The 19,785-nt window shown below is 43.3% G+C and overlaps 1 protein-coding gene and 1 long non-coding RNA gene across 2 annotated transcripts in view; both read right to left on the minus strand.

Annotated features, from left to right (window-relative positions):
- Window positions 1–19,785, minus strand: part of RCAN1 (regulator of calcineurin 1) — a 95,882-nt gene that overhangs the window by 30,509 nt on the left and 45,588 nt on the right. The gene's annotated exons all lie outside the window — the stretch shown is intronic.
- On the minus strand, window positions 552–14,224 carry LOC125964443 (uncharacterized). The gene is made up of 3 exons (XR_007477438.1): window positions 10,178–14,224; window positions 2,590–10,091; window positions 552–2,167 (listed from the first exon to the last, which is right to left on the minus strand). It is a non-coding gene; the product is annotated as an uncharacterized LOC125964443 (long non-coding RNA).

The raw sequence follows: 19,785 nt of genomic DNA on the forward strand, positions 1-19,785 counted from the left end.
TTAAGAACTGCACTTTTATCACTTTGTGAGAAACACTGAATTAAGACATTCAGTATGTTTTAATTACAGGGTGCTGTTTGCTTTCAAAGCTATATATGAAACTTGTTTTGCATGGTTAGATACGTGCTGGATGACTCAGATTTCTGAAACATACAACAGTTGAATCAGTTTTCTTAATAAAATGACATCTCTCTGATTTCTGCAAAAGCTCTTTAATGACCTCTTAAACTGGGAAAGCTGAGTTTTCATATTTAAACTTGGGGAAGTGCAGATTTCAAAAGGGTAAAAGTGATCCTGCTCAGGATTTAAATTCTCTGCAATATTGAAATGTGTGAAATATATGAGCATAGAACTTTTTTTAAAAAAATTGAAGTGTAATTGCTATACAATATTATGTAAGTTACAGGTGTATATATAGTGATTCACAATTTTAAAGGTTATACTTCATTTATAGTTATTATAAAATATTGGTTGTATTCCCTGTGTTTTACAATATAACCTTATAGCTTATTTTATACTAATAGTTTGTACCTTTTAATCCCCTACCCCTATCTTGCCCCTCCCCCCTTCCCTCTCCCCACTGGTAACCACTCGTTTGTTCTCTATATCAGAGAGTTGAGCATAGTACTTCGGTACGTGGGCCTCTTACTGTCGTGGCCTCTCCCATTGCGGAGCACAGGCTCCGGACGTGCAGGCTCAGCGGCCATGGCTCACGGGCCCAGCCGCTCCGCGGCACGTGGATCCTCCCAGACCGGGGCACGAACCCGTGTCCCCTGCATCGGCAGGCGGACTCTCAACCACTGCGCCACCAGGGAAGCCCGAGCATAGAACTTTTAAAATAGCTTTATGGAGATATAATTTAAATATCATTACGGTTTTTTTTTTTAAACTTATTTATTTGGTTTTTAAAAAATTTTTGGCTGTGTTGGGTCTTCGTTGCTGTGCGCGGGCTTTCTCTAGTTGCGGCAAGCGGGGGCTACTCTTCATTGAGGTGCACAGGCTTCTCATCGTCGTAGCTTCTCTTGTTGCGGAGCACGGGCTCTAGGCAGGCACGTGGGCTCAGTAGCTGTGGCGCACGGGCTTAGTTGCTCTGCAGCACGTGCGATCTTCCCGGACCAGAGATCGAACCCGTTTTCCCCTGCATTGGCAGGCGGATCCTTAACCACTGCGTCACCAGGGAAGCCCACCATACGGTATTTTTTATATCTTTGTCTTTATGTTGTGATAAAACTGATATTTTGCTTAACATCACGAGAAATAATGCTTTAACTGAAAAACATTATTCATGATCATTTAAAAGGCTCTTATGAATGTCTACATCTCTCAGTAAATCTACTCATGTCTAGTGCAAAACGGGCTGGCAGAAGAATGTCAAATTCTGTTTTGGTGCCACCTAAAGAAAACTTTCTTCCCAGCTGATATTGTAAGACTATCACGGTACAAAGCAATTACAAAGAAAGGCACGCTTTTCCTCTCTGCGCTTATTCCGTATGCTGGCTTCTTATTTTGTGTAGGTTCCATGATGTTGCTGACTCGCGCTGCCAACAAACCGTCTTGTGGTCAACAACCAGGAGAGGGACCGTGAGATTCCGTTTGCCGGATGCCGGGATACGACCAAATAGTCGTGTCTGAAGCTCGCCTTCACTTGCCTTCCGTTGCTTCTGCTCTTTCCTGTCTCCCTCCTACATGATGAAAGGCAGCCATGTGTCTTTGGCCAATGACTAAGGCGCCGTGCCCATGCCTGCTCTGTCTGGGTCCTGGCGTCTTCTGACTCAGGCTGTCAGTGGCTCTCAAAGGTACCGGGGGAAAGTCGAGAGTCAGATGGCCAGCAGCCATGGTTACAGCTGCCTGCGTTCAAAAAGGCCAAATCTGCCCGAAGGCACTTTCTAGGACAGCCTATAACTCTGTATAATTATTATTTTTATTTCTTCATAGCAGTGGTCATTTTTGCACCTGGTGGTTTATGTGAGTTTGAAGATGCAGCTACTACATGATGTGCTGTGGTTGCTCGAAATCAGTATTAGTGGTGGGCGCCTAAGACCCCAAAAGGACCGATTATGGAGGTAAACTTGGAAAATTAATACTCTCTCCCGGCCAAGGTGGTGTTGGTGCCCCTCCCGTCCAGGTTAAACCCTCACTGCACAATACCGCCTTGCTTCCAATATACCTAAAAGCAAAAAGATGAGGGTTAACTCTACTAGTGGGATCTATAGCAGCAGCCCCTAAAGGGGCTGCACAGGGTGGAGAAAATGACAGGGGACGGGAGGTCAGTAGCCTTGATGGCTGACATGCTTCTGAAATTCATCCATTCGTTGAATATCTACCACAGGCCAGGCATGGCCTAGGCCAGGTGCTGGGGCCCAGATATGACTCTACTGTGGTTCCTTGAGGAGCCGGGAGGCCCACAGGGCAGACCTGGCCACCCAATCTGACCCCAGGAGCTACGGAACACAGAATCCAGGTGTATTTCTGAGGGCCTGCCCCCAGATGCTCTTCAGGTACAGGACTGCCCCTGAGTGGCGAGGTCGGCAAGTGAGAACAGGAGAAGCACGGCCAAGACTCCCAGGTGGTAGGGGTCCACGCTGTTACCTTTAGAGTATCCTAGATGTCCTCCCAAATCCATCTTCTCCCACAGTGAAAGCCTCTCAGTGGCCGGAAATACCACTTAGAGAATGATGTTGCTGTTGCGATTCTTACTTCCACAGTAAAATTCCAGATCTGCCATCTCTCTGCTAAGATGGTGACAGAACCATTCTTGAAAAGAAATGGAAGGACTGCAAAATAATCCAAGCCTAGGAAATAATTTTGCAATTTCAAAGTGGTTTCTATGACCTTAGTTATAGGCTGAACTGCGTCCCCTCCCAAATTCCTATGTTGAAGCCCTAAACCCCCTAGAACCTCAGAATGTGACTGTTTTTGGAGATGGGGCCTTCAAAGAGGTGATGAAGGTTAAATAAGGCTGTTAGGGTGGGCTCCCATCCTATAAGACTGTGTCCTTATAAGAAGAGGAAATGTGGACACACAGCAGGACACCAGGGTGCACAAGACAGAGGAAGGACCACGTGAGAACAAAGTGAGAAAGCAGCCACCAGTAAGCCAAGGAGAGAGGCCTCGGAAGAAATCAACCCTGCTGACACCTTGATCTTGGACTTCCAGCCTCCAGAGCTGTAAGAAAATGAATTTCTGTTGGACAAGCCACGCGGTTTGTGGTATTTTGTTACAGCAGCTATAGCCTAGCAAACTAATACGACCTCCAGCTTAAGAGTATATAACCATATAAACGATGCCCATGTTGAACTACCACTCTTACTAAAAATCCTCATATGAGGTCTCTGCAGAAGCACAAATTCATATCTACGGTTTGCCTGAATGTTTTCAAGGAAAAGTGTCTGGAAGAAAACGATTAGACAGAGATGTCAGCACTGGAACGCGCACCCAGCTACCCCCAGACACAATTAGTGGCGCGCGCAGAGATTTGCCATGTATCTGATGGAATTCACATTCTGCCACCATCCAGTACCAAGCTGTAAGTCAGTCATTCATGTATGCAAAACCACAGAACTCTCTGATGTTAATAAAGTAAGACAGGCAACTCTATGACAATGATTAAACTCGCCTTTGCAAACGCCACATTTTTGGCAATAATTTGGAATGGAGCTTTTTTTTTTTTTTTTAACTAAACAAAGACCCAAGGAAAATAGCAGAAAGGCGTTCAAAGGCACCCATTACACCAAGGAAGCCATCCACGAGGATGCACGCATGCCAAGAGTGCATCCTACATTCCGAACACTGTTTCTTTTCAAATGGGCTGTGTGAAAGGTTGCTGGCTGGCTTCTAACTGGAAAAGTCACAGAAATTTACCCTTGCAGAAAATATCTATAATTGTTTCTTCCTTGGAAAAAATAATGACAAGCCCTGAATCATATTTCCTAGGATCTTAAAATAATGATGTTGATTTGCTGGTTTATTTGAAAATTCCATGGTAATAAAATAAAATAACCAATTAAAGATTTAACCTATTTCCATAGGAGCAGTCAAGGGAAAAGGAGGCGGCAGAAAGCAGCTGACACTCGGCTTAACGACTTTTCGGCGAGTCCAAAACCCACGTTCCGACAATGGGTAGTTCTGAAATACAGCAATTGCTGGAAGTGCCTAGGCTGGGATCCTCCCTGAAGACCATTCTTTCCTCTTTCTTTCATTAAATCAGCCTTAAGGAATTCTTAAACCTCTCAAATCTTCACTTGTAGAACTTCTAGCATTTCTCCATTGGCCACCGAAGTTGAAATCCTTTCTTGTCCTTCTGAGCCCAGCACATTGGAGGCTGAGGACAAGTGGGCGGTGATAAAAATCTTAGAATTAAGATTAAGAGTAGGGCTCGTGGGTCCCATGAGAAGACTTAGATGACCAACAGTTCTAGAAATTTTCTTCATACTAAGAAACAGTCCAGTCAGTGGAGAAAAGGAAGGAATGATCAGATCTTTACAAGGCAGAGTCCGGGGCAGACAACTGTGCATGTGCTCAGAGCATGAAGTATATAGTAAGAGATGTTAGGTGAAGAGGCCAGCAGGGGAGTCCTGCCAGGTGCCTATGAGGGTCCCTCCACCCTGGGGTGTTTCCCAATCCTGCTGGGGAGAGGTATGAATGTCATGTATAGAGACTCGAGGTTGTGGACATACAGAGCTCTGCAGGTATTAGCATCAGGTGGTGACACCCTTTAGGGTTGGGATTTTTGCTAACTCTGCAGATACAGTTTGTTTATGCAGCTCTGGCCTGGATGGTCTAGATACTCACAGGGCAGCCCTGAGCCAGTAGTCCTGGCCTCACCTGTGAACTTGTAAGAAATGCAGAACATCGGGCCCCACCTGAGATCCACTGAAGCAGAGTCTGCATTTTCACACGATTCCCAGGTGATGCCCACACATGCTATCAGTCTGTTCGGGTGCTAAAACAGACTAAGACTGGGCAGCTTATAAACAACAGTTGTTTATTTCTGTCGGTTCTGGGGGCTGGGAAGTCCAAGATCAAGGTGCCAGCAGGTTTGGTGTCTGGTGACGGCCCAATTCTTGGTTCATAGAGGGCTAACTTCTCATGGTGTCTTCACATGGCAGAAGGGGCAGGGAGCTCTCTGGGGTCTCTTTTATAAGGGCACTAATCCCATTCGTGAGGGCTCTGCTGTCTGACCTAATCACCTCCCAAAGGCCCCATCTCCTAATATTATCACACTGGGGGTTAGGATTTTAATGTGTGAATTTCAGGGGAGACCAGCATTCATCTGTGGCATACAGTGAGGTCTAGGCTGGAAGGGGAGGAAGAACACGCCCACTGTTACCATCTGATTGCTCAGTGATACCATGTGACAAGGACATGAAACCATCCTGGGTTAACTTGGGGACAGATGATTCTCTACACCTTGCCAGATGGCCACACATGGCAAACAAGGCAAATCTGGTTGGCAGGATTCTTCCAGAGGGATGTTTACCAGGTTGCCAAGGGCATCAGAGTCAACTGGACTTTCACTGTTGTTCAATGGAAAGTTGGGAATTCACATGCAGGCTTCATTCTTCATTGAATTGTTCCATTAGATATGCTGGTTAAAATATACATGCTATATTTCTATACATATATCTCTATCTCTCTCTATATCTATATGTATATATCTCTATATACATCTATCTCCCAAGCTGTAATTAGTGAATGCTATGTGTACCTATGAAGTCTAACAGACAGGGAAGAGGTGGCTTGATTACTTGATTATCTTTAACTGACTTCTATTGCCAATAAAACAACAAACTTATTTCCCTCCATGTTTAGTTTTAGTGGTTGATTATATTTTCAACATTTTCCCCTAGCAATGTAGCTTTATGAAACTTATATGATCCAAACTTTTAATCCACTCCATTTCCCCAAGGTTCTCTTTTCTCTTTAACAGGATGATAGAAGGCCAGATCACACTGCCTCCTTCTCAACTTCAGAGCACCCTTCTAAAACACACGGGCTTCCCTGGTGGCGCAGTGGTTGAGAGTCCGCCTGCCGATGCAGGGGACGCAGGTTCGTGCCCCGGTCCGGGAAGATCCCACATGCCACGGAGCGGCTGGGCCCGTGAGCCATGGCTGCTGAGCCTGCGCGTCCGGAGCCTGTGCTCCACAACGGGAGAGGCCACAACAGTGAGAGGCCCCCGCGTACCGCAAAAGATAAAATAAAATTAAATAAATAAATAAATAAATAAATAAAACACAGCACAACACAGGGAGAAGCAACTGTCTTGCAGACTGTAAATGACATTGCCTTATAAGCAGCAACACCAGGAGTATGAAAAAAGGTATTAGAAACAAAAGGACAGATGCCACCCCTTTGCAGCAGCACCTCTGTCAAGACCAGCTGCTTTTCCGACTTGACCTAGCAGCCTCAATGGGCTTTCGGGTGAATGTCCGTATCCCCCATGGAGTGGGAGTGGAGTGGAAATGCATTCGAGTTGACAGCAGGGATCCACAAGTACTGAAAGGGCTGTGCTTTCACTCCATGGTACTTTTCAATTTTACCTCAAAACTTATGATTGAAAAAAAAAAAAAAAGACTCCAGGTGTCTGGAGCGTTCTGCCACATGATTTGCAGTACATAAAATCATGGAAAGTCACACCACTTCCTGATAGCGCACAGCTCATGCTGGCCACCGAAACCTTTCTTCTGACTAATTCATTCCATGCTGTAGTTTTCCAAGGCTGACTCATAACCATATCCTACTTTTCTCATTTCCTGAAATGATTCTGATGAAGGTTATTCCACATAAAACGTGGAATGATATATAAAATCCAGAAACCTAGGTACAATTTTAAAATCTTAACTCTAAGTCCCAAATAAACTTTTGTCAGAAATTCATCAGATGGACCCATGTTTCTGGGTTTCACGAGGACATCACACACTCCAGCAGATGAGGCTATAACACAGTACTGGGCTCGCAATCAAAATTACTGAACTCAATTCAGAAGCAGATCTACTTTTAATGAAACAAATAGGCTATAAAGCAAAAATATTTTCAGGGCTTCCCTGGTGGCGCAGTGGTTGAGAGTCCGCCTGCCGATGCAGGGGACACGGGTTCATGCCCCGGTCCGGGAAGATCCCACATGCCGCGGAGCGGCTGGGCCCGTGAGCCATGGCCGCTGAGCCTGTGCGTCCGGAGCCTGTGCTCCGCAACGGGAGAGGCCACAACAGTGAGAGGTCCGCATACCGCAAACCACACCCCCCCAAAAAAATATTTTCAGACCACAAAGGGGTCTGAAGTCGGGATAAAGTACGATGAGGATGCAAAAGGGATTAGAAGCCGTATAGAGCCTTCTGTTTTATAAGATGGGATCATCATCAAGCTTTATTTAAAAGAACATTTCACTAGTTAATCCCCAAATTTTTTACATTATTACCAAAAGGAGCATGGAATACTTTATTTTAGTTTTTATTCTTTTAACATTGAGTACTCTAAATTGCCTTGATTTGCCCGTGTTTTAAGGAAGATAAATGCTTTAAAATTACTTTTGTTCTCTAAAAAAACAAAATCCCTTAGAAGCAATACACATTTCGACTCTTTAGTCAGAGTTTCTGGGAAAAGAGTAAACAAGCCAACTCTTTACTAATTATTTCTCATACTCATCTTCTATCTTTGAGACTTAGAATTACTTTTATTTTTCTAGTTAACATCCTGAAAAGTATGTGTTTCAATATAATAAAAATGTGAAAGCATTTTGAATCATGCAATCATTATCTTATCAGAATCACTCAGCATTTCTAATACCCACTAAGGAACATTTTTGGAAAATCTTTCAAAATGAGTTACTCATTGGGTGCTGAACCCCTAATGAAATGATGATTCCGGAGGCCAGGGTCAAGAATGGCAACTAAAACCATCAGGTGAAAAGCAGACAGGGAATTTTATCAGCTGGATCAGATTGACCACAGTTCAACTCGGAGATGGACTGATCTGACACACAAAAGGGGAGACAACCAGACATTATGCACCTCTCGATGGACGGCAGTAACAGGACATCTCACGTAAACAAAAACAAAACTAACAAAACACTGATTTGACCACTTTCCCAGACCTATGGGTTTACAATAAATAGAGGGATAAAGGAATGTGCTAACAGGGTGCAATTGCCAGGAAATGTCTAAAAAGGGACTTTCTACCAGACAAATGACCCAGTCTTCAAATACAAATGACTATGGATGGGGAACCCAGACATTAACAGACAGAAGAGATATATCAACCAAGGGCAATCGGTGCATCTTATTTGAACTCTGACCCAAACATGCTAAGGACAAAAATAGATTCATGAGTCAATTTGGGAAATTGGAACATGGAATCGGTATTTGATATTAAGAAAGTACTTTTATGTCTTTTTTTAAAGAAAAGAGTCCTTATCTGTTAGAGATGCATACCTTTGAAATGATATGATGTCTGGGGGGTATCGTTAAAATTACCCCATGGTGTGAGGATGGGAAGGGGAAATTCCATGTGGTGATCAATGCTGAGACTGGGTGATGAGTTGAGTCCATGTTGAGTTCATTAGACTATTCACTCTACTTTTGTAAGTGTTTGAAAACCTCCGTAAACAAAGTTATTTTTAAAAAGTAGTGAAGAATTGATAGGGGATTTAAGATAAGGTCAGCACTACCTGTACTAATGTTAAACAGACATGGTATAAGATGGCTTTCCTAATAAAATGTATAATTCACAAAAGCTGAAAGTATGTAATTTTTAAGTTTTAGCAATTTTTCAAGAGAGCGAGGTCTCTGATGAAAACTGTCATACCCTGACACAAAGTATACAACAGAACTCTCTTGGACATGGCTTATTTTTTTGCAAGTATTGTCCTACAGACAACAGGGAAAATATTTAGAACAACTCTCAAGATGCTGGAAAATAGGTACAAAGAAACATCTCAGTCCACCTTTCAGATGAGGACCCAGTAGTATCGAAGTTTTTGTTTCTTACTGTGTAACAGACCCGGGTCAGGTCAGTCACATGACTAAGGTCTAAGGACCATGCTGAAAAGGGTGCTCTAACTACACGGTTGATGAAACACTGGATGCTTTATGGTTCTTTAAAGCTGTGAGGACCACACTGGAGCCATGGGTAAGGGTAACGTCCACTCGACCGGATACGCCACGGGGACGCCTCATGCCCGCATGGCTCACTCCAGCCACCCATTGCAGAGGCACTAACTCATAACTCCCACGACAATCCAGTGAGGTGTGGAGGTGGCAACTGTCTGTTTCTATTTCATCTATGAAAAGACTGATGCAGATCACATGATCGCCCAAGTCAGAGAAAGACTCAAGAGGAGGGCCGGAAATAAAACCCAAGCCAACACTTGGAAAGCCCAGCATGTAGTGTTAACCATCACGATCTACTTTGTTCCAAGCCTGGGGAAGACGCTGAACTGAGTGACATATTCAGATGCATATTAGCACATATCAGGTGGCGGGTTTTTAAATTTCCAGATAATTTTTTAAAAGAAGAAACATTACAACAACTTTCATATTGAACCCACTTAGAAGATGAGAAAGGTGGTGTCCATTTTTCACAGGAGAAGATGACGTTAATAGCCTCGGCAGCCAACAATGGTAACGATGAAGAGGAGGGGAAGCAGTAGCTCTCAAATTGGCACCTACCAGGTTCGGGGGCGGGTACGTGGCATCTGTTCTCTCTCTTCCTCCTTAAACTTCTCTGTGAGAGAGGCGCTATTGCTTTTTCACAGCCGAGGAACTGTCTGCGAATTAGGCTAACTGAATTAGGCTACAGGTCATGCCGAATCCTCCTGGATGTTTGACTTGGAATCAGAATCTGAAGCAAAGTGACAATGAAACTGTACCCGGCCGAACACAAATTCTTAAAATGGTGAAGAATGATCCATCATACCTGGTGGCCAACTATGTTGACAAGATCAAGCCGTCAAGGAGATGCCTGTGGTCCCATGACCTACTAATGGAAAAAGCTTAATTCTCTTAATGCTGCTGACACTTCACGAGACATTTGGCCACTCCAGGGAAGATGCTACCCCACGTGGGCATCCTGCACTGACAGGCGGACAAAGGAACACGCTAGAGAAAGACAAAGATGAAAAGGTTTGCGAGGCCAGCGACCTTCTGTAAGAAAGCAGGCCTCAGGCTCAGGCCCTGTTCCTTACCTTATACACCACACCACCTCCACGTACAGCAAAACACAGTGACTGAGGCTCGGAGTGATTGATGAGGTGGAATCACCTAGGAAAGGCATTATCAAGGATTACCAAGAAAGGAAATTCTCAGGAAAAATCCTTTCAGCCCTATTTAAGATTAAGGCAGGGTTGGACTGTCCATTTTAGACACTGATCCCCAAACAGTTAAACATTAAACTTCTAATGATCAGAACATTATATCCTTTTTCTACAGAAAACCTGGCTATCTAAGGATTTTGAAGAGCAGAGGTTTTACGCTGGTTTCCCAAGAAGCTATGGCATCTTAGGACACTGGTCCAGGGGTCAGTTTTGGTCTTTAGCCCCAGCTTTGGCAAAAACAAGTTGTGCTGTGCTGGGCTGAACATTTCACCTCCCTGGATCTGTCTCATCTGTTGCAAAATCAATGGTAAAGGAGCTCCAAAAGGATGATAGCAGGGAGAGGAAAGATCATAATCACCTACAACATAATTCAGCTTATATAATGGAACAAATTGTGGGAAAGCAAGGCAGAGATATTAACACTCATGTATTCATATCTACGCTAATGGAGTACTATAAACCCATTTCACCTGAATACTAAAAATAGGCTTCTGAGTAATCATAATAATTTTTTTAAAAAAACCATAAATTACTGTCATCCTAGCTGCATGAAATTTCTGTTGGAATCACTGGAAATTGTGAGAATACAAAGATAGATAAATGTAGCCTACTTATTCCAGGAATCGTTGGAAAATTCATACAAGGTCAGGATAAGGGGGGAAAAAAAAGAAAGAAAACTTGCCTGAAAAATTAAGTAGTGTCAGGAAGCTTAATATAATCTGTGTTTGATTCACAGCACAGGATGCTTTCTGTAAGAACTCTTATCTAACCCTGTTTGTTCTGGACAGTGGCTGGTCCGCTTGTGAATGATGAGTTCAGACAAGTTCAAGTTAATGAGCTCCATGAAGAATCCTATTATGTAGGCGTTTCTATAACTTTCATAGGCAAGGGAGAAGATAAAGAACTTGTTTGTAAGGTGAACAAACGTCCTGCTGGCAATGGTCTAATCAGCCTAATAACGCTTTAGATGCTGTGCTCTCAAAGATCCCCTTGTTCCATGGATTAAGTCAGTCAAAAATCCAGAACCGGGTCCCACAGAAGGTACTGACGATCTTCTGAGAACGTACCTCCCATTTTCCTGTTTATTACGCAGGCTCTGAATAATAATATTTTTAAGTTACATTCAACCTACACTGTGCAGTTTACAAGTCTTTTCACGTGTACTAACTCATTTGAGTTTCCGGAAATTCTCTGGAGGATATAGGGAAGGCATTCTCATCCTTACCTTTGAGAAATGAGGCTCGGTGAGCTCAGATCACTTGCCCAAGGTCATGTAGCTCCTACTGGCAACATCTACATGCATGTTCATGCCTTCTGACTGTTTATTACCCAGAATGGCTGTACCCAAATACACCTTCTTGTAAATCCTTAAGACAGTACCAAAAAAGGCATAGTTGGGGTATACACACATGCCCTCAGATTTCTGTGGTGAGTCAGTAAACATGACTTTAAAGGGAACACTGATTTGTGAGCTCATTCACGTCTTAGGCTCTGAACTGAGATAGGGTTAACTGACCGGTACAAATTTTTTTCCCCCAATTAATCTTTTAATCCAAGAAGTAAGGTTCTAGGCATTCTTGAGCACTCTAGCACAAACCCAAATCTGCCTAAACTATTAACAGAGGTGCGTGATTTATGACTCTGACAAGCATGCTTTAGTCTGAAGGTGTGGGCTGATCAAAGGCACATGCTGGCACAGATGCAAGCAACCCATGAAGGGGCATAGGAAGGAAGCACCCACACTGAAAGGGGCTGGAAGTTTCTGTGAGAAGCTTAGTTTTAGAACTCCTCTGTGGAGAAATGCAAATCAAAACTACAATGAGGTATAACCTCACACTGGTCAGAATGGCTATCATCAAAAAGTCTACAAATAATAAATGCTGGAGAGGGTGTGGAGAAAAAAAGAATCCTCCTACACTGCTGGTGAGAATGTAAATTGGTGCAGCCACTATGGAGAACAGTATGGAGGTTCCTTAAAAAAACTAAAAATAGTGTTACCATATGATCCAGCAATCCCACTCCTGGGCATATATCTGGAGAAAACTCTAATTCGAAGAGATAAATGCACCCCAACGTTCATAGCAGCACTATTTACAATAGCCAGGATATGGAAACAACCTAAATGTCCATCAACAGAGGAGTGGATAAAGAAGATGTGGTACATATATACAATGGAATATTACTCAGCCATAAAAAAGAATGAAATAATGCCGTTTGCAGCAACAAAGATGGACCTAGAGATTATCATACTAAGTGAGGTAAGTCAGACAAAGACAAATATCATATGATATCACTTATACATGGAATCTTAAAAAATGATACAAATGAACTTATTTACAAAACAGAAATTGACTCACAGACATAGAATACAAACTTATGGTTACCAAAGGGGAAAGGGAGGGGTGGGATAAATTAGGAGTTTGTGATTAAAATATACACACTACTATATATAAAACAGATAACCAACAAGGACCTACTGTACAGCACAGGGAACTCTACTCAATACTCTGTAATAACCTAAATGGAAAAAGAATTTGAAAAAGAATGGATACATGTATATGTATAACTGAATCACTTTGCTGTACACCTGAAACTAACACAACATTATTAATCAACTATACTCCAGTATAAAATAAAAATTAAAAGATAACCAACAAGGACCTACTGTATAGCACAGGAAACTATACTCAGTATCTTGTAGTAACCTACAATGGAAAAGAATCTAAAAAAGAACATATATATATATATGTATATGTGTGTGTATATATGTATGTGTGTGTGTGTGTGTGTGTATATATATATATATATATATATATATATATATATATGAATCACTTTGCTGTATACCGGAAACTACACAATACTGTAAATCAACTATATTTCTTTTAAAAACTCCTCTGTGAATAAAAATCTTTTAAAAACTCCTCTGTGAATTGCTCCATATAAGAATATCAACCTAGACTTCTGTAAGAACTTAACAAGCAGGATCTTCCTTTACTATTTTTCCATCTTTTACATTTAGAAGAGACAGGTAATAGCATAAGACTAAAAACTGATGAAAAAGAACAGCCGCAGACAATGAAGGTCCATATTGATATTCATCTCAAGGTGGTTTTTTTTTGTGGGGCAGCCATTTACTGGAAAATATCTGTCCAAAAGGAGGGTTGTTATACAATTTTAAATAATGAAAATAGGGTTTTATAATGGAAACTATTTTGCAATTCTTTAATAATTTTAATACTTAATACGATAATTTGAAATGTACCAGAAGAAAATTTGGTTAAAGTGACAACAAAAACAGAGTGTCAAAAATTGTAAACATTGACATAATTTCACAAAGACATCAGGAGAATGATACATCTGTTTAAGGAGCACAATGAGAGACTGGGGGAAGCTACATGGAGAATTAATGGCGAAATAAAGAAAGAAAAAAAGAGTAATATCCAGCAAAGACTCTCTGAGAATACTTCAAAACTAATGCTGTGCTGAAATCGTGATCGGTGTAAACACAAGATAAAAGCTCCCAATCTACGCCACTTTCTATGCACCAAAAAACTTTTTGTTAAGTGGTTACTTTAAAACTTTTATTTTTAGTACAGAAAAACTCCCCAAAGTATACTCGTAAGCCGTGGTTGGACGATTTTTGATGTTGAAAATAGTGATCTAGGGAGTGCCCTGGCGGCCCAGTGGTTAAGACTCTGTGCTTCCCAGCAATCCCACTACTGGGCATATACCCTGAGAAAACCATAATTCGAAAAGAGTCATGTACCAAAATGTTCATTGCAGCTCTATTTACAATAGCCCGGAGATGGAAACAACCTAAGGGCCCATCATCGGATGAATGGATAAAGAAGATGTGGCACATATATACAATGGAATATTACTCAGCCATAAAAAGAAACAAAATTGAGCTATTTGTAATGAGGTGGATAGATCTAGAGTCTGTCATAGAGTCTGTCATACAGAGTGAAGTAAGTCAGAAAGAGAAAGACAAATACTGTATGCTAACACATATATATGGAATTTAAGAAAAAAAAATGTCATGAAGAACCTAGGGGTAAGACAGGAATAAAGACACAAACCTACTGGAGAACAGACTTGAGGATATGGGGAGGGGGAAGGGTGAGCTGTGACAAAGCGATAAAGAGGCATGGACATATATACACTACCAAACGTAAGGTAGACAGCTAGTGGGAAGCAGCCGCATAGCACAGGGAGATCAGCTCAGTGCTTTGTGACCACCTGGAGGGGTGGGATAGGGAGGGTGGGAGGGAGGGAGATGCAAGAGGGAAGAGATATGGGAACATATGTATATGTATAACTGAGTCACTTTGTTATAAAGCAGAAACTAACACACCATTGTAAAGCAATTATACCCCAATAAAGATGTTAAAAAAAATAAAATAATATAAAATTGGAATTAAAAAAAAAAAAAAGACTGTGCTTCCACTGCGGGGTGGGGGGGGGGGTGAGGGTTCGATCCCTGGTGGGGGAACTAAGATCCCACATGCCACCCGGCCAAAAAAAAAATCAACAACAACAACAAAAAACTAAAAAAAAAAAAAGGAAAAGAAAATAGTGACTTGCCTGCATATCCTCTTTACTTTAAATACCATTCTGATGCTCTCTATGTAAACAAAAATACATCTGAATACTTTTCTTTTCCTCCAAGAGTTAAAAATATTGTTGTTAGTTCTACTTGGCTTGTTTGAATAGTTGACAGCAGAACTGCAAGGACGAGCTCTCTCTGGAAAATGTTTCCCTCTTTATGGATTAGATTACATAAAAGTTAGTTACCTGAGTCATCTGTTTATGAAAAGAAGCCAAAAAGGAATTCGTACACGGTGTCAACAGCAATAAAACCTGAATTTTAACTCAGAACTGTTCTGTCAATATTGTCCCATGTCAGGGCACCACAATGGTCCTGCTGTTCAAATAGCTGATGCACCCTGGGCTGGCTCCTGGCCCACCGAATTTTCCACAGGCGCATAGGATTCGGGATCTGGCTCCTTCAAAGGCTCAAGATCCTATCTTTTCCAATTCAGGGAACTACCCAGAAAATTCCACGTCGTGCGTGACGCCAGTGCAACACTCCATTACATTCTCTTAAATGTGACTGCATTAACTAAAGCGGGCCACTCCCAAATCGGCCTCATATTTTCTGTGATTTCAGGCAGAACAAGCGCTTCAAGAAAATCTCACCGAGTGCCCTGTGAATTCCATTATGAGGGCACATAAAATAATCATCTTGCTCAATTTCCCTCAGGGGTAATCTCCGAAGGTCACGTTTTGGCTGTAAATCAATAAAGACTTCCTGGAGCCCTGATTTCATCTGCAGCAATCAGTTTGGGAACATATTCTCATGCTCCTGAAAAATCAGATTACTCTATATTCCATAATGATCCCCAAATATTCTGAATATTTGGTCATCACTGGTTGAATACCTACTACAAGCCAGGCGCTCCCAGGAAGGCATATTTTCTGGGCGGGGGCGGGGGGCAGACACACAGGGGGCACAGGAAGAAAGGCACGTGGCAACGCCCTGGGGAGGCCCCGCAAAGGGCAGAGGGATTACACCAGTGGGAGAACAGGAGGGAGGGAAGGCGGGGCCAAGGAGCCGGCATCCTCCCACTGCCTTCTTATACCTGAAGTGTCTAGGACAGCAACGTCAATATACTTAACACTGCTGAACTGTACTTAAAAAAAAAAACAAAAAAAACCCAAAGATACGAGAACCGAATCTAATCACGAGGGAACATCCGCAGAACCCAGACTGATGGCCATTCTATGAAATGACAGGTCTGGTACCCTTCAAAAGTGTCCGGGTCCTGAGAGTTCAGGAAAGACGGAGGGGCTGTTCTAAAAGGAAGGACACTCAAGGGATCAGACAGCCACTCGCCACTCGTGAGCCTCAAAGGGATCCTTTTACTCCAAAGGGTGCCACTGGGACAAATGGAGAACTTTGAACGAAGTTTCAGGATTACATGGCCGTAATGTGTCAGTGCTTACGTCCTGATCCCGATAGCTGTATTGTGATTATTTGGCAGTGTGTCCTTGTTTTAGGGGATGTGCTACTGTATTCAGGGGTGGTGGGCGCGCCTGGCAACTACTTTCAAATGGCTCAGAAAAAAAGTTACTTGTATTGAACTTGCGACTTTTCTATACCAACCACCGCAAAAAGAGAACTATAAGGGAGGCAAATGTAGAAGTTCAGCACGGTGCTGTCACAGGGTGGTGTCAGGGCTCCGGGCCGCCCAGGATTGAACCCCAGCTTCACTCTGTGCACTGTGTACCCGCCACTTCGGGCAAGTTATCTCACCTCTGTGGGCTTTAGTGTCTCATCAGTAAAAAGGGATAAGAACACCCGGGTGTTAGCTCATACCGTTGTGGAGGGGATTCAACAGGAAACATGTAAAGTGCTCACCGTGCTGGTCCTATTAAAACAAGCACATGTGTTAATTAGATATCCTTACCCCAAATAATCAAAGATGCTGCTGGTGGCGCAACCACGTCAACCTTCCGCCACTAGCATGCCTGGCTATCCTTGTCACTCTTCAGCTCCACCTTTGCTGGGCACATCAGGAGGGACATCTTCCTTCAACAAACCTTTTATCTTAACTTCTACTCACCTCAGCGTCAGGCTGGGTGTCATCACCACTGTCGTCATCATGTATTGATTAGGTGTCCACTGTTTTCAGGGAAAAAGAATGTTGGAAGACAGGCCCTTGCCTTTGCAGAACTAACATCCAAAGCAGAAAGCCAATTCGTTTGACATTAGCTGTTACAAACCTAAGAACTCACTGTACACTCTAGTGTGAAACTTATCTTGGAGCCAATATTGGCACCATATTTCTGAGTTGAAATTCATGATTTATTGCTGTTGACACTGGAAAGTGGCTCAGCCTTTCTGGAAAACAAGTCGGCAATGTGCAACCATGTTTATAAGGTCCATAATCTTGGACTCTATGATTCCATTTGGGAGAATTAATTCCTATATCAAAAAAAAGACAAATAGTCTAAAGATGCTTAAGTCAGTGCTGTTTATGATAGAAAAATATCTGGGGAAATGCAGCAAAATGGGAAGCTTGTTATCTGCAAGAACTAACCGCTAGCATTCACTGAGTGCTGGGTGCAGAGAGCTGGTTTATTAGGGCCACAGCCCGGGAAGTGTGAAAAGGCAGGGACCTTCCAGGACCACAAGGAACTCAGCGTGGCTGAGCACACGTGGTGTGGTGGGAAGGATGGTGGTGTGGGAAATAAGAAATGAAGTCAGAGAGGCAAGCAGGGTCCAGGCCAGACCTTAGAAGGCTGTAGGCGCTGTACTATGAGACCTGTGAGCCCACTGGAAGGAACGAGATGGGGTTTGTGACTTAGGAAGACCGCTCTGGGCACCTTGTAGAGTTTGACTTGAACGCAGAACAGAGGGGAGAGGGGAGAACAGTGTGGAGGTTGGAGCAGTGACCAGGCGGGAGGTGAGGAGGGCTGGGACCCAGGCAGTGGCGCCGGAGATGCACACCTGAGAAAAGGGCCAGTGAACAAAAGCAGAATAGGGACCTCCCTGGTGGTCCAGTGGTTAAGACTCCGAATTCCCAATGCAGGGGGCCCGGGTTCGATCCCTGGTCAGGGAGCTAGGTCCCACACGCTGCAACTAAGACCCTGTGCAGCCTAAATAATTAAATAAATAAATATTTCAAAATAAAAAAGCAGAATAAACACCCAGTTAAGGATCACAACTATGTAACATGCGTGTTTGTTCACTGGAAAAGATTTAAACATAAATTTTAAAGTAATGCAAATTGAATATGATGTTCATTGATTTTCTTTTTTCTAGAAAGTCTATGAAAACCTTGCAATGATACACACACATATTTATAATTTTAAGTTAAGTCCAAGATTTGACCCCTACTGTCATTTAGGGTAATGCTACCTGAGTGTGGTCTGTGGACAGCGGCCAGTCTGCAATGAGGTCAGAACAGAAACTCGGAGTGTTTAGAAACTTTCAAAGCAGTTTATCAGAAAAATTGCGTGTCTGTTGCATCTAATAATAAAACATTAAGGCTTGTGCTCTGTACGTCTTCCTGTTCCACTTCATTCTTCTAGTCATTTATTTTTATTATATTGTATTTATCAGTTGGCAAGAGACTGGAAATGGAAACAAAGCAGGTCATCCTGGCCGATAGTTTGAGAAATGCTGATTGAAACACACTCACAGCTGGGGGCTCTCAGAGGCTGGCCCGGTCCACACAGGGCTGCCTGCTCCAATTGGCCGCTAGCAGTGCCTCTTAGCCCCTGCCCCCAAATCTGGGCTGCTGCACCCTTTACATGGTGGTTGGGATGGTGAGGACTCAGGTCTGGGGAAGAGGTCCATACACACCTTGGAAGTGGATTTGGGTCATTTGGGGAGGGAACTGCGGGGTCCTGTACCCTGAATGTGGCGTTCATGGAAGGGTGCAGGGTCTGAGTGACATGTCTCCTTAGGGCCATGTGGGTGTGGACACAGGAGGGCTAACGTGGGGAAGCACTGGGTCCTGGGCTGGTGCCCATTGCCAGGGTCTACTGAGCTCTTGATTACAAGACAAACACCGCCAGGTTCCCTCCCCACCCCACCCCCAAAAGTACACAGTTCCTTTGTCCTCTAGCTTCTCGGTTACAAGGAACCAAACTCTCCTTGCCTCTTCTTCCCTGATGCTTTTCCTTTCTCCCTTCCCAATGCGCACACCGACACATGCGCACAAGGCGTACACGGACACGTGCACAAGGCACACGGACACGTGCACAAAGCGCACACGGACACGTGCACAAGGCGCACACGGACACCTGCACACATGCGCATCCCGGTTGCGCACGTGCATGAGCTCACACACGCAGGTCTGGACCAATCACTGCTCCCCGGGTGGAGCAGGATGGGGTCAGAGCACCTCCGACCCGGAGGGGACACACAGGGCCAGTGAGCCTCATTCTTACCTGGAGAAGGGGCCAAGGAGAGGTCAGAATCACGCCAAGCACTCTCACTTCAGCGTTCTTTACCTGAAGGCTTTAAACTACAAATCTGATAGATGATATCGCTTTGCCTTCCTCCCACCCCAGGCCGCCCCCAAACCCCATTACGATTCTGCGTGTTTCTACAGTTTGAGGTGGTGTAGCCACAAACCACATGCTTTCAAGTAAAAGGAAACCCTGAATACTTAAAAGATTGAGAACACAAGCTCCAAGAGTATCCCTCTGTTAGATAAAGGTAACCAGCCATTCAGACTAATCTCAAATCAACTCTGAAACTGAAAACCTCAGCCCAGTTACCGACAGGGAAAATGTTTAGGGAAATCTTTGTGAGGTTTAAACCTACAACAAAGACATCTCTAGCAAGGACAGCCTTCATTGGAATTTCCTACTCCTTGCTGTTGCTGGTGTAATGAAATAGTAACATAACAGGAAAAAGCGGGGAGGAAGCATGTCCCTCTCTTGCCATTTATATTCCAGAG

This window comes from Orcinus orca, chromosome 5 (assembly GCF_937001465.1).
Source record: "Orcinus orca chromosome 5, mOrcOrc1.1, whole genome shotgun sequence".
Taxonomy (NCBI): domain Eukaryota; kingdom Metazoa; phylum Chordata; class Mammalia; order Artiodactyla; family Delphinidae; genus Orcinus; species Orcinus orca.